Source organism: Puma concolor, chromosome D1, assembly GCF_028749965.1.
Source record: "Puma concolor isolate L17-30 chromosome D1, mPumCon1.1.hap2, whole genome shotgun sequence".
In the NCBI taxonomy this organism is placed as follows: domain Eukaryota; kingdom Metazoa; phylum Chordata; class Mammalia; order Carnivora; family Felidae; genus Puma; species Puma concolor.
This window is the reverse complement of record NC_141676.1, coordinates 107,059,946-107,072,452: the sequence shown is the minus strand read 5'-3', so window position 1 is coordinate 107,072,452 and position 12,507 is coordinate 107,059,946. Positions and strand designations below refer to the sequence as shown.

The window sequence follows — 12,507 nt, the reverse complement described above, 5'->3', positions numbered from 1 at the left end:
CCTGGGAAGAGGACTAAGAGCCACCTGCCATTGGAGTTTTCCTTGACCTTCAGTGAAAATAAAGGAGCATGTAGAAAATATTTCTGAGCTAGATATCCTGCTGGCTGGTCTGGGAATGGATGCTTCCCTTCTTTCTAGGTGTCACCAGCCACCCAGGACACTACCCTGTCTCTTTAAGATCTTGTACACATTACTCCCTCCTGGGATCATACGGCCTGTTTCACTGCCAGGGGTGTTGTGCATGGGGTAAATCCGGGCTGATTTAACTTGGCTGTCCCCGCTGTGGTAGTCCACCTAGTAACACTGTTGATTTTTCTCTCGGTCCTTTTCTTTTTCTGTATTCCACCTTGGAGCATGAAACACTGGTAGCTCTTTTGCCCTTTTTTGTGTTTCTGTTCTTCCTTAAGATCCATGTTGATTGTCTCCGACTGTCCTCTTTAATTTGATTTAGTCTGTTGTACATCACAGAATTATTCCGAGGTTCTAGCTTTTCAATTCCTTTTGTCTTGTGTGACCACTAATTAACTTTGTCTTTTCCAGGATTAATGTAGGAAGGGAAAACTAGCCAGTTCTCAGTCTACCATCTTGAAATAGGCAGAATGATCTCTTTTGACCCTATGTGCAACCATTTTGTAGGAGGTTTGCTTTTCATGAAATATCAGGGTGATTTTTTTTTTTTTTAATTAAATCTAGCTTTACTGTTGGTAAACATGAAGTAGTATAACATTTTCTTTTTGCTTTATCTCATTGTAGGCCATTTGTTTGGCTCTTAATTCAAGAGATAATTATTGGGTTTCTTTCTAGGTATTTAAGGGGGAGGGTACTCCCTAAAGGGAGAATTAAAGATACAACTATGGTTTAATATGGTGTGTGGTAAGTGCTATTAGAAAGTATAAGAAAAATTCTGTAGAAGGTCAGAAAAAAATAAGCAATCGTTAACAAGCAGAGATAATATTTGCAGAGTGTAAGGTTACAAACTCACAGGCAATATAGCATCTGGTAAAGGTCACCAGTGATCTAGTGGCCAGATCTTCTACTTCTTAGCCCTCATTCTTTATCTTCCCTGCAGGAACTTGGCACTTAGCAAGCACTCTCTTTTTCTTAGAAGTTCTATTCTGTGACAGGTATCTGTTCCTGCTTTTAAGACTTCTCTCTCTCTCGACTTCTCTCTCTCTCTCTCTGTCTCTCTCTCTCTATTTTCCTGTCCCCTGAGAGAAAGAGTTCTGTGCATTCTCCCACTCTGAGCACCTGTATTCCAAAAGCTTTACTGCCTGAGATGATGCTCAAATCTTTGACCTGAGCCTTTACATTGCCTGAACTCCAGGTTCTTACTTCTGCCTTGATATCTGGAAAATAAATTACAAAGCTGAGCACATTACCTTCTCTTCTTCTAAATAAGCTCTTCTTGTGTCCAGAGTTCTGTCACTAGTTTGACATGCTTATCACCGCTGAGTATCTTTGACTCTTCCTTCATGTTTATATCTAGTTAGTTGCCTAGTCTTACACATTTTTTCTTTGAAATATTTCTCATTTCTGCTCATTATATTTCCTTTAGTTCCTCCTTAATTCACTTTTAGCTCCTGATTAGCATTCCCAGTGCTCTCTTGCCTCCGGTATCTCCCTTATCCATCTAGCCTGTGTACAGTTGCCAATTTAATCTAAAGCTAATTCATCCACATTCTCATGGTTTTGTCTCTTGTAAAGTACCATTATCAGCTCATGTATCTTTTTCCTCCTCTACTTTGCTTTTCTCAAGGGCAGAGTCTGTATCTCACTCAATTTCTATATCCTCATTACCCAGTAAAGTGTCTGCCACATTAACAGGCAGTCAGTAGTTGAGTGAATACGACTTGCCTTGTTTCTAAGGTGTGTTATATTTTAAAATGTAGAGTGATCAGGCAGTCATTACAATGTGTGAATAGATTTTATTTTTCAGTAACAACTTTATGATAATGGACTAGTAATTTTTGAATACTGATTTTACTGATTGACAAAAAGTAGACAAGTACTTTGTAAACCCCCACCCCCCCAAAAAAAACCTGTCAGCATTATAGTAAGGCATATATCTAAGACATATTATGTCTGCCGCGGTTTCTAACAGATATAGGAAATACTATTTTCCCAAAAGGAACTGAAGAAGAGGGAAACATTTTTCCTAACATATTGGCCACATGGCATATTTCTCATACTTTAAGTGACTGCTGTCAGCATTTCCCTTGCTGAGAGCAGTTATTATTATCACTGATTTCAGAAAATTCACATTTGTTTGGAATGAGAAAAGCTCTGCTACATGTTCACCTCTTAGTTTATTTCCAAACTTATATCCTAAGTGTACAATATGTCTCATGCTGAAGAATGTGGAGGAATCTGAAGAGGACAGCAAAAAGACTCAGAAACTATCAGTGAGGGTTTGCTTTTCTATGTGGTATGAGGAATTTGACTTACAAATCCAACTCTGCTTTAGTGACTAGCACACTTAAAAGCTTTCTGAATCTCTCTTGTTTATTTTAATTGGAATACGAATAGCATGGTTACAAAACATCAGAAATTCACAAAACCTGTTTTCCTTTTTTGTTCCTATCTAGTCATTCTTCACTTACATGGTTTCCTCTTTTTAAAAGTGTAATTTATGTACAAAAAGTGCATACATCTTAAGTTTATAGCTTGATACATTTTCTGCATATATATCCTCTAAGGTAGCTCCCTCCTAAGATAAGATAAAAAACCTTTCCATCACTCTAGAATTTCCTCCCAGTCAGTATGCCCACAAGAATAACCGTGAGTCTTATTTCTGTCACCATAGGTTAGCTTTGCCTGTTTTTGAATTTCACATAGAGTAGTGCTCTGTGTCCACTTCTTTTTACTCTGCCTTATGTCTAGGAGATTCTTCGACGTTATCATATGCATCAGTAGTTCCTTCTTTTTCATTGGTATTGTGTATTTTTAAGTTTACCTTTTTTTACGACAGTATTGATTGAAGAAATTTTGGAAAATCTGTAAAAGGTAGGGGTGAAGGTGAGGAGAAGGGAGAAAAAGACTTTTTAGTGCCCCAAGACAAATATTCCTAAGTTTTAATTTGTTTCTTTCCACTTTTATTCTTTGTTATATGTACATAGTTTTCTGTGGCTGACTCATGATTTTTAAGTAATTGTACGTCCATTTTTTATTACATAATATCTAAGCATTTTTGGAGTCACTGAGCGAAGCCATTCGTCCTTCTGCTTCACTCTGGCCAAAGACACTAATGGGCTGGAGTTTTCATTTATTTGTTTGGTAGTTCAGCAAATACTTGTTCAGCTGCTGTTGTGTCAGGCACTGTTCCAGTCACTGTTGTATATGCTGGGAGGAGAGCAGTGGACAAGACAGGCCAAGTGCCTGCTCTGATGCAGGCTACAGTCTATGGTGGGAGAAGAGGGATAGTAAACAAGTAAAAGTAACAAATTCTCAGGTAGCAATAAGGGCTGTAAAGGGAATGCATGGATATGGAGCTACAGGACCTCTCATGTACTGTTGGTAGTGTGTAAATTAATAAATAAATTCAAAAATAAATATACCCTGGACCTAAAAATTTCACTATATTTCATGTACATATACCAGGGCACACCTAAAAGAATATTCACAGCAGTATTGTTGTTATTAGTCCTAAAGCAGAAATATCAAAATGTCCACCAGCAGAATGGACAAATACATGGTGGTATATTCGTACAATAGAATATTCTTCAGCAAAGACTAATGTACTACGCTTTATGAATGACTCTTAAAAACATGTTGCTGAGGAAAACACAAAAGAACACATTCTGTTCATTTAAAACCCCCAAATATGTAAAAAGTAAGCTATATTGCTTGGGGATTCATACTTAGTACAATTGTTCTTTTAAAAAAGAAAAAGAAGGGGCACCTGGATGGCTCAGTTGGTTAAGCATCTGACTCTTCATTTGGGCTCAGGTCATGATCTCCCAGTTCATAGGATCATGCACCACGCTGGGCTCTGCACTGACAGTGTGAATGCTGCTTGGGATTCTCTCTCTTACCTGTCTGTCTCTGCCCCTCCCCTGCTCACAAGCATGTTCTCACAATAAATAAATAAAACTTTTTTAAAAAGGAGAAAAAGTAGAAGAAGAAGTGATTACCATAAAAGTCAGGATAGGGTTGCCTCTGAAAGGAGGGAGGGGGCCGTGATGAGCAAGGGGAGAGTGGCGGTGACACTTGCATTTCTTGATCTTAGTGGTAGTTCTCTGCGTGATAAAAGTAATTCATTAAACTGCATGTTTGTGTTGTAGGGACGTCTGCATTTGGTCTTATATTTCAAACAAAGCAGTGGTATGATAGCATAAGTTTAGTTTGTGTGTGTTACTTGACAGCTTTATTGAGGTACAGTTGACATACAGTAAGTTTCCTTATATCCCTTTGTAGTCCTTCCCTCTCACCTGTACCTCTTCATCCCCTCACCCCAGGCAAACACTGACTTGCTGTCTGTCACTGTAGATTAGCTTCTAGAATTCTAGAATTGTATATAAATGAATTCTACATATAGTATGTACTCTCATTTTTGTCTGGTTACTTTTACTCGGTATAATTTTGAGATTGATCTGTAGGGTTGCATGTATCAGTAGTTCCTTTTGAAGCTTAGTTGTATTCCCTTGTTTGGATAACAATATATTTACCCATTCACCTGTTGATGGATATTTAGTTTGTTTCCAGTTTCTGGCTATTACAAATAAAATTGCTTTAATCATTAATCTACAAATCTGTGTGTAGATGTATACTTTTCTTTTGGTTGAATACTTGGGAATGAAGTGGTTGGATCAAATGATAGGTGTATATTTAACTTCCTAAGAAATATAAGTATACTTTTGTACACACACACACCCACCCACCCCCATATCTCAAGAAAATGTTTTTAGGTCAGTAAATATACTTCTATAAAATTATTTTCGGTCACTGTATAGTAATCCGTCAAGCGTAATGTATTTAACCAATATTTAACCAATTTGCGAATGGGCATTTAGATCTTTTCCACTATTATAGACAACATTACCATGAATGTCCTTGAAACTAAGTCTTTGAACATGTTTTTAATTATTTCTTGAAGATAAATGACTAGAAATGAAATTTTTGGGCCAAACATTCAAGCTTTTGTTACAGATTGCTTTCTAGACATATGACAGATTAAATCTTTGTCCGATTTTTTCACTTGAATACTAATTTTATGTCAGATACAATTAGTCAGAACTATATGTTAAATAGTCAAAATAGTCCTTTTGTGTAATGAAGCTTGGGGGCGGATTATAAGTGAAAATAAGTCTAGAGTCTTAAAAAAATGGTTTATTCTATTTGTATCATGTAGTAAATGAAATTTCTTTTTCTGAATAAAATGCAGCTGTGAAAGAATTGCCCTTGGAATTAGAGAATCAATAAAGTTAAATGATAAATTGTTATGAGAAAAATAAATTGAAAAATAGTGTGGTATTGCATTTAGGTTTTCAAATCATTACTATTTAATACTGTTCACTATTTGAAGCAATTTATATAATACATGGTTTATACTGATAATGGCGTATTTATATGACAAAGATATACAAACAATGTTTATATTTCATTATAAATGCATATTTTCATAGACAGGGAAGAGTTTGGAAAATATGAATTGAGCTGTCCAGTTGTACGTCTGAGGAGTGGGATTATAGGGGGGCTGTCATTTGTACTTTGTTTGTTCTGGGTTTGAAGATTTTTTCATAGTGAGTAGGCAAAGATTTTACTGTTGGTGAAAATAAGTATATTTTCGTGGGGAAAATTATGAGATAGCTCTGCGGTTTAAGTTCAGAAGACAGTTTAGAGTGTAGATCTTTTGGAGAAAGTCCAACTAGACGGGAGGCTGTGACAAGTATATCCCATTGCTGGAATATATGTCTTGTTTACCAATTATAATCTCCCTGTCAGTGTTTGTGTTCTTGAATTGGTAGTCAGCAAAATGAATACTTTTTACTCTTCTCTAAGTTCTGTCAGGCTACACATATTGTATAATTGATATGTTATGTAGCTTGTCAGTTCCAGTGTTCTAGCGCCTATTATATTTTAGCATACTGCAACTGGTTAGGGTAGTGTCACGTAGTTCCGTTCTTTTTTCTGCGCATTTGTCTCTCCATCTGTGAGTGCAGCATTTTGTTGATCCTTGCACGTACTCCTTGTATCTGTCTATACTGACTTTGAATCTGCTAATCATGTACTATACACTTGAGCTGGTGACCACTGTGTTCTAAAATGACATACATTGTTATTATAAGTATGTAGCAAATTATTTTTTCCCAGGTCAGGTAACATCTACCAAGATAACCACAGGTAACCAAGTGAATGTATTTGAATTCTTGAAGTTTATAATACTCTAGGGGGAAAGTCCCTTAACTAGATACCAGGAGAGCCATGTAATTATCCTAGCTCCATTATGTACTTAAGTTCTGTCATCTGCTGTATCATCTAATAATACTTGCTTACTGAAGTAACCTAATAGGAAATTAACATACACATTCATTCATGAGGCCTAAGCGATACAGTGTATGTGAGAGTATTTTATAAATGACAGAGGACAATAGAGATGCAGTTCCAACATCTACGTCTACTTGTGTTGTGCCAATTGGGAGTCCTTGTGATGGTGCAAGTGGTGATAGTGGTGTCATGGTGATGGTGGGAGCAGAGAAGGCTTTTTATGATTTATTTATTTATTTTTTAAATATGTATTTATTTTGAGAGAAAGAGAGCACACATGCATACGCAGAGAGAGAGGAGAGAATCCCAAGCAGGCTTCTTGATGTGAGTGCAGAGCACAATGTAGGGCTTGGTCTCATGAACTGTGAGATCATGACCAGAGCAGAGACCAAGAGTTGGATGCTTAACCAACTGAGCCACCCAAGCGCCCCCTGCTAGTACTTTTTTAACATCACTTTTTCATAGCTAAGAAGATCTTTTCTCCGGAATAGTTCTTTCATTAAAAAAATTTTTTTTAACTATTCTAGGAACACTTAGAAATCTTTGTACATCCAGAAGTTGATCTAGGGAATGAAGACAGGCGAAAAATATAATTTACTGATTTACTAAAAACACTAATTCAAGGCACTTAGTATCTTCTCAACATTAACTACAAACAGTTGATTTGTCTTGAAAGCTTTATTGCTTGACTGTAGATCCTTTCCCCATAAAACATTGGATTAGTAGATGTACATACCTTATGTCAGTATGCTGATCAGCTATCGCTTAATATCGTTTATTTCGATATATTTTAAATCTTAGTTTCAGCAAATGAGTTATCTTTTTCTCTGGCTTTTCTGGGCAACCAGATTTCAACTCTTGATTTGGTTAAACTATCTCTATTATGAACTTCCTGAACAAGTAGAAGAAAATCTCTGCTCTTTATAGAAACACATGACTATCAGTAGTTATATATTCTACTTGCTGTTATTTAAGATCTTTAAAAAAGTTTTTTAATGTTTATTTTTGAGCGAGAGAAAGAGAAAGAGCACATGCGAGCAGGGGAGGGGCACAGAGAGAGGGAGTCAGAGGATCCAAAGCAGGCTTCAGGCTCCGAGCTGTCAGCACAGAGCCCAACGCAGGGCACGAACCCACGAACTGTGAGATCATGACTGGAGCCAAAGTCAGGCACTTAACTGACTGAGCCACCCAGGCACCCCATTTCATTGATCTTCTTCAATAAGCATTTTCAACCTCTTCCATTTTTTTCTGTTCAGACCTCCAGTGATTCAAACATCAAAACACAAATTATTATTACAGTTATTTTCATTGACCGTGTTGCTTGTTTTTCCCTAGGTTATTATGTTTAAAATAGGAAAACTGCTTACCATAAAATTATATAAGGTAAATGAGAGTAAAAAAAAATACACTGCAAGAAAGATTGTATTCAATATAGCTAAAACCAAAGTGAGCTCTACTTTTATGTTTACCTAATACAAATATGTATAATATATATACCGTACAATACAAGTGGTTTTCGTAGGTGTGAATCTTCTGGAAATAGTAGTGTTTCATTATGAGTTTGGCATAGAGGAAAAGTTGTGTTTTCTGTCTTTGATTGTATATATAAAAATTGATTTTTATTGCTTTTAGTGCACCTCTTTTGTTAACAGCACTTCTGAGTTCAGAGCTAGATTTATTATATTGTTAAGTTGCCTAAAGCTACATATTCCTCACTAAAACACTTAGTATTTCACCTACCACATGCAAGGAAGATTGGTCTTTAATTCACTGAAGTAAAATTAAAGTAATTGAAATTTGAGTTATTCATGTAGAGATCTGTAGGAATTAGATAGGCTTTAACTGAGTTCTAATGGGAAACTCACTTGTTTTTAGTTTCAGGTTTTAAAAATGCATTTAAAAATAATAAAAATAAAAAAAATAATGCTCTTATTTCTTTTTAGTCTGGTTGATGTATATAAAGGTAACCACTCACCGTATATTGATTCAGTCATTCAGCAGATAGGCACTGAACACCTGTAATATGGCAGACACTTTAGTTTGATTAATTTGATTCAGTATAGTAAGTTGTGATTTTGGCTCTGTCCGTGGCAAGTATGTTACTCTGGCCAGGATGACTTCGCAGGGTCTGTAGCTGCCCTGCCCTGTTGTCCCAGCACCATTTTGTTGAAGAGACTGTCTTTTCCTGCATTGTATATTCATTACTGCTTTGTTGTAGATTAGTTGACCAATTAAGCGTGGGTTTATTTCTGGGCCCTCTGTTCTATTTCATTGATCTTTGTGTCTATTTTTGTGCCAATACCAAACTGTTTTGAGTATTACAGCTTTGTAGTGTATCTTGAAATCTGGAATTGTGATACCTGAAGCTATGTTCTTCTTTCTCAGGTTTGCTCTGACTATTCCGGGTCTTTTATAGTTCCATACAAATTTTAGGATTATTTATTCTGGTTATGTGAAAAATGCTGTTGTTGTTTTGATAGGGGTTGTGTTGAATCTGTAGATTGCTTTGGGTAATGTGGACATTTTAACAATATTCTTGCAATACGTTAATGTGGAATATCTTTCCATTTGTTTATGTTATCTTCAATTTCTATCATCACCTCTTTATAGTTTTCAGAGAACAGATCTTTCATTTCTTCGGTTAGGTTTATTCCTAGGTATTTTTTCTTTTTGGTGCAATTGTAAACGGTGTTGTTTTCTTAATTTCTCTCTGTGCTACTTTATTGTTAGTAAAACACTACCAATTTCTGGATATTAGTTTTATATCTTTTAACTTTATTGACTTGATTTATTCTAATAGTTTTTTGGTGGAGCTTTAGGATTTTCTGTCTGTAGTATCATGTTATCTGTATGTAGTGACAGTTTTCATTGCCAATATAGGTATCTCTAATTTTTTTTTTTCATTTGATTGCTGTAGCTAGGACTTCTAGTACTATGTTGAATAAAAATGGTGAGAATGGACATCTTTGTCCTTTTTGTGATTTTAGAGGAATTGCTCTTTTTCACCATTGAATATGTTAGCTCTGAGTTTTTCGTATTTGGCCTTTATTACGTTGAGGTATATGGACTGGACTGATAATTTTAATGGAAATAATTTGTTACTCCAAAATCATTGTGTAAATGCTACATAAGAGTAATTATTAGCTAAAAAAAAAAAAAAAAAAAAGTAATTACTAGCTGTACCAAGGAGCCAGTATCAGCTTTTCATACATTTATGTATCCCATATAACTTCATGATTGAAGATGATACAGGTACTTCTAAGATCTCATCTAAGCACTTGCTTTAAAAACGTGTCACATGTATTGAGTATATACTGAAAAACATACAGTAATAAAAGACAACATTTATATATGTGTGTATATACATACATTGTTTTTCTATATATAAAACAATGTGTGTGTTTACACATATATAAAGCACTGTAATCAAATCTTGAGTTAACACAGAAGACACATATAACTTTAAATCTTATCATTGGATACACTAAATCTATGGGAAATTGGTGGCTAGGGAGCTATGGCCAAAATTAATCACTTCTGACTTTTTAACATCTTTACAGGCAGTGGGTCACTTTTATGTGAGGGAGATGCAGGAGAGGACAAATGAAAGAAATTGGTAGAGCACCAAAATCAAATCTCCTAGTTTGCAATTTTGCCAAGAATCCTGGTGATAGACAGTATGTCATGAATATGATCTTGGGACTTTGTGCTGCCTTTGGCTCACTGCTCTACTTTTACACAAGTTATCGTGAAAAACATGAACTACGTAGATGTGAATGAGAGCAATTTGGATTTCTGTAACAGAGCATCTAATATAAGTGTTTGGAGAGACAGAACCAGCCAGATTCAGATGGCCTTGATTAGAAAGCTGACTTCTAAATTGCTGTTAATAATGCTAATAACAGTAATATTTATTGAATAATTACCTTGTCCCAGGCCCTCTGCTACCTGTTGGTATTTCTTGTCCCATTTAAGACATACGTAGTTGGATATGTTACCATCATCCTCATATAGAGGAGGAAAGGGAGACTTAGTGGGAAAATAAATTTGCCCGTGATAACATAGTTAATAAATGGAAAAGATAGGATTCAAACTCAAATGAGGCTTGACTAAAAAACCCATGCCCTTAACCATTACAATAGTGTTTCTCAGAGTCACGTTTCGTAGACCAGACATCAAAATTATATTGGTAACTGTGTAAAAAGATTTCTAGGTCCCATATCAGACGTTGCTGAATTGTATTTCTTGGGTATAGGATCCAAGACTTGGCCTTTCTACCAAGCTTCCCAATGTGATTCTTATGAACCACTAACTAACACATGAGAACCACTGTACATACTATGTTGCTACATAGTTTGAGTATGTAAAGACAAATAGTAAGGACTAATGGATAGGAGGTGGAAGAATATTCTTGACAATAGGAATGATACATATGAAATCATGGAAGTGTGAACAAGTTCCCTGTGGACTGGCAATATTTGTAATACTGGAAAACATAGGTTGTAATATAGAGTACCTGGAGGACTTTGAAGTCTACATTAAGAATTAGGACAGTGTTTTAGAAAAGAAGGAAGCTCCTAGTAGATTAAAGACTTGGGTGCTACCTTTTCCTGCTCCATTAAAACTATGCTAACATCTGTATCACAGTGTTGAAACATATTTCACCTGTCTCTTTCCTTCATTACACTGTGTTTTTGAAATTAGATACTCTAGATTTTTATTCATTGTTGTGTCCTCATTTCTTAGCCCAGTCTCTAGTACATAGAGATCCTTAATGTCAGATTACCTCACTTTTTTCTTTTAAAACTCTTAGAAAGCTGAAACTTGGTGGGGGTCCTTTCTGGGCCAACTTTCAGCAATTTGAGAGTCTTGAGCATCACCTTCCTGTCTAGACCCACAGATCCAAGGAGGAGCTTCAAGCTGTGACTTGGCTTCCATGAACCAATCACGAAGTTTATTTTAACCCAGCTGAATCCTGAGTCTTTCCAGATGCCCCAAGAAGAAAATTTCCAGGAAGACACAGCAGTCTCTCTTTCCTTCTGCTCAGCAATACTGGTAGAGGGCTCAGTAACTTAAACCTCAACCCTGGGACCGACTACCCTTTCCCTCCACCAGAAAGATGGGCCCTTCCAAGAGCAGAACAGACAGGAGACCATCAGCCAACTATAGAAGTAATAGGAAAGGACATTGTTATTTCTTTTCTGAAAAGACAGTTTAGTTGGAGATCCTTCAATCATACTGTACATCGTAAAAATAACTTCATACTTACATTTGAATGTTGTCATTTTTGGAATCATTCTGGAAACCATAGAGTGAGAAAAGCAGCCTGTCATTTTTCCTCCTTAGCTCAGAAATGCTGAGTAACTTGATCCTCCACCCTGGTACCATCCTTCCTCTGCCCCAGAAGAATTGTTCCAATAGCAGGAGAAAAAAGAAAATCCAACAACAAGGGTATTGGGAAAGATAATTGGCATTTTCAGAGAAGAGGCTCCTAACATCGGTTTAATGGAGGCTTGTTGTCCTCACAGGATGGAGATCAGATTGAACACAGACGTGATTGTGTATTTTGCCTTGCACAGAAACTTTCAAGAACTTAAAGCAGTGAGAAATGGTCACTTGTAGCAACAACTTATGCCAAAGAAAATAGATTTGATCCAATTTCAACGCTGGTACCAGAACGTTCCACCAGTAATTTTAGGACCACTGTGGAACAAGCTGGGAGGTTTCTTTGATGTGAGTTGTCTTTTTTCCTTCTCAGATCTGTCTTTCCTCTCCTTCTAAGTTACTTGCAATTTTTTAAGTCATCTGTATAAACACCTTTCTGATTTCACTTTGCTTTATTCCATTTTTTTTTTTTTTTTGGTTAGCCATTCTATGTCACCTGCATGTGTGTTTTAGCATTCTAAAGTTAATTATAAGTTGGGATCCATGGTTAAAAATTTGGAACAAAAATAACTGTGGGGAAAGCAAATATAGAAATTGTTTCGGTAAAACATGATTATGGTAAAGTTTGTGTTACTAAAT

General features: G+C 36.1%; 1 protein-coding gene across 4 annotated transcripts in view; it reads left to right on the top strand.

The window, feature by feature from the left end:
* The window catches only part of SIK2 (salt inducible kinase 2), a 118,072-nt gene that overhangs the window by 38,991 nt on the left and 66,574 nt on the right, over positions 1-12,507 (top strand). The window contains exon 1 of one of the 4 annotated variants that reach the window (XM_086679144.1): positions 12,083-12,216. The exons of the other annotated variants lie outside the window; for them this stretch is intronic. The gene's annotated coding sequence lies outside the window, so the exon portion shown is untranslated. Of the gene's footprint in view, positions 1-12,082; positions 12,217-12,507 lie in introns of those variants that run through there. 4 annotated transcript variants of the gene reach the window in all.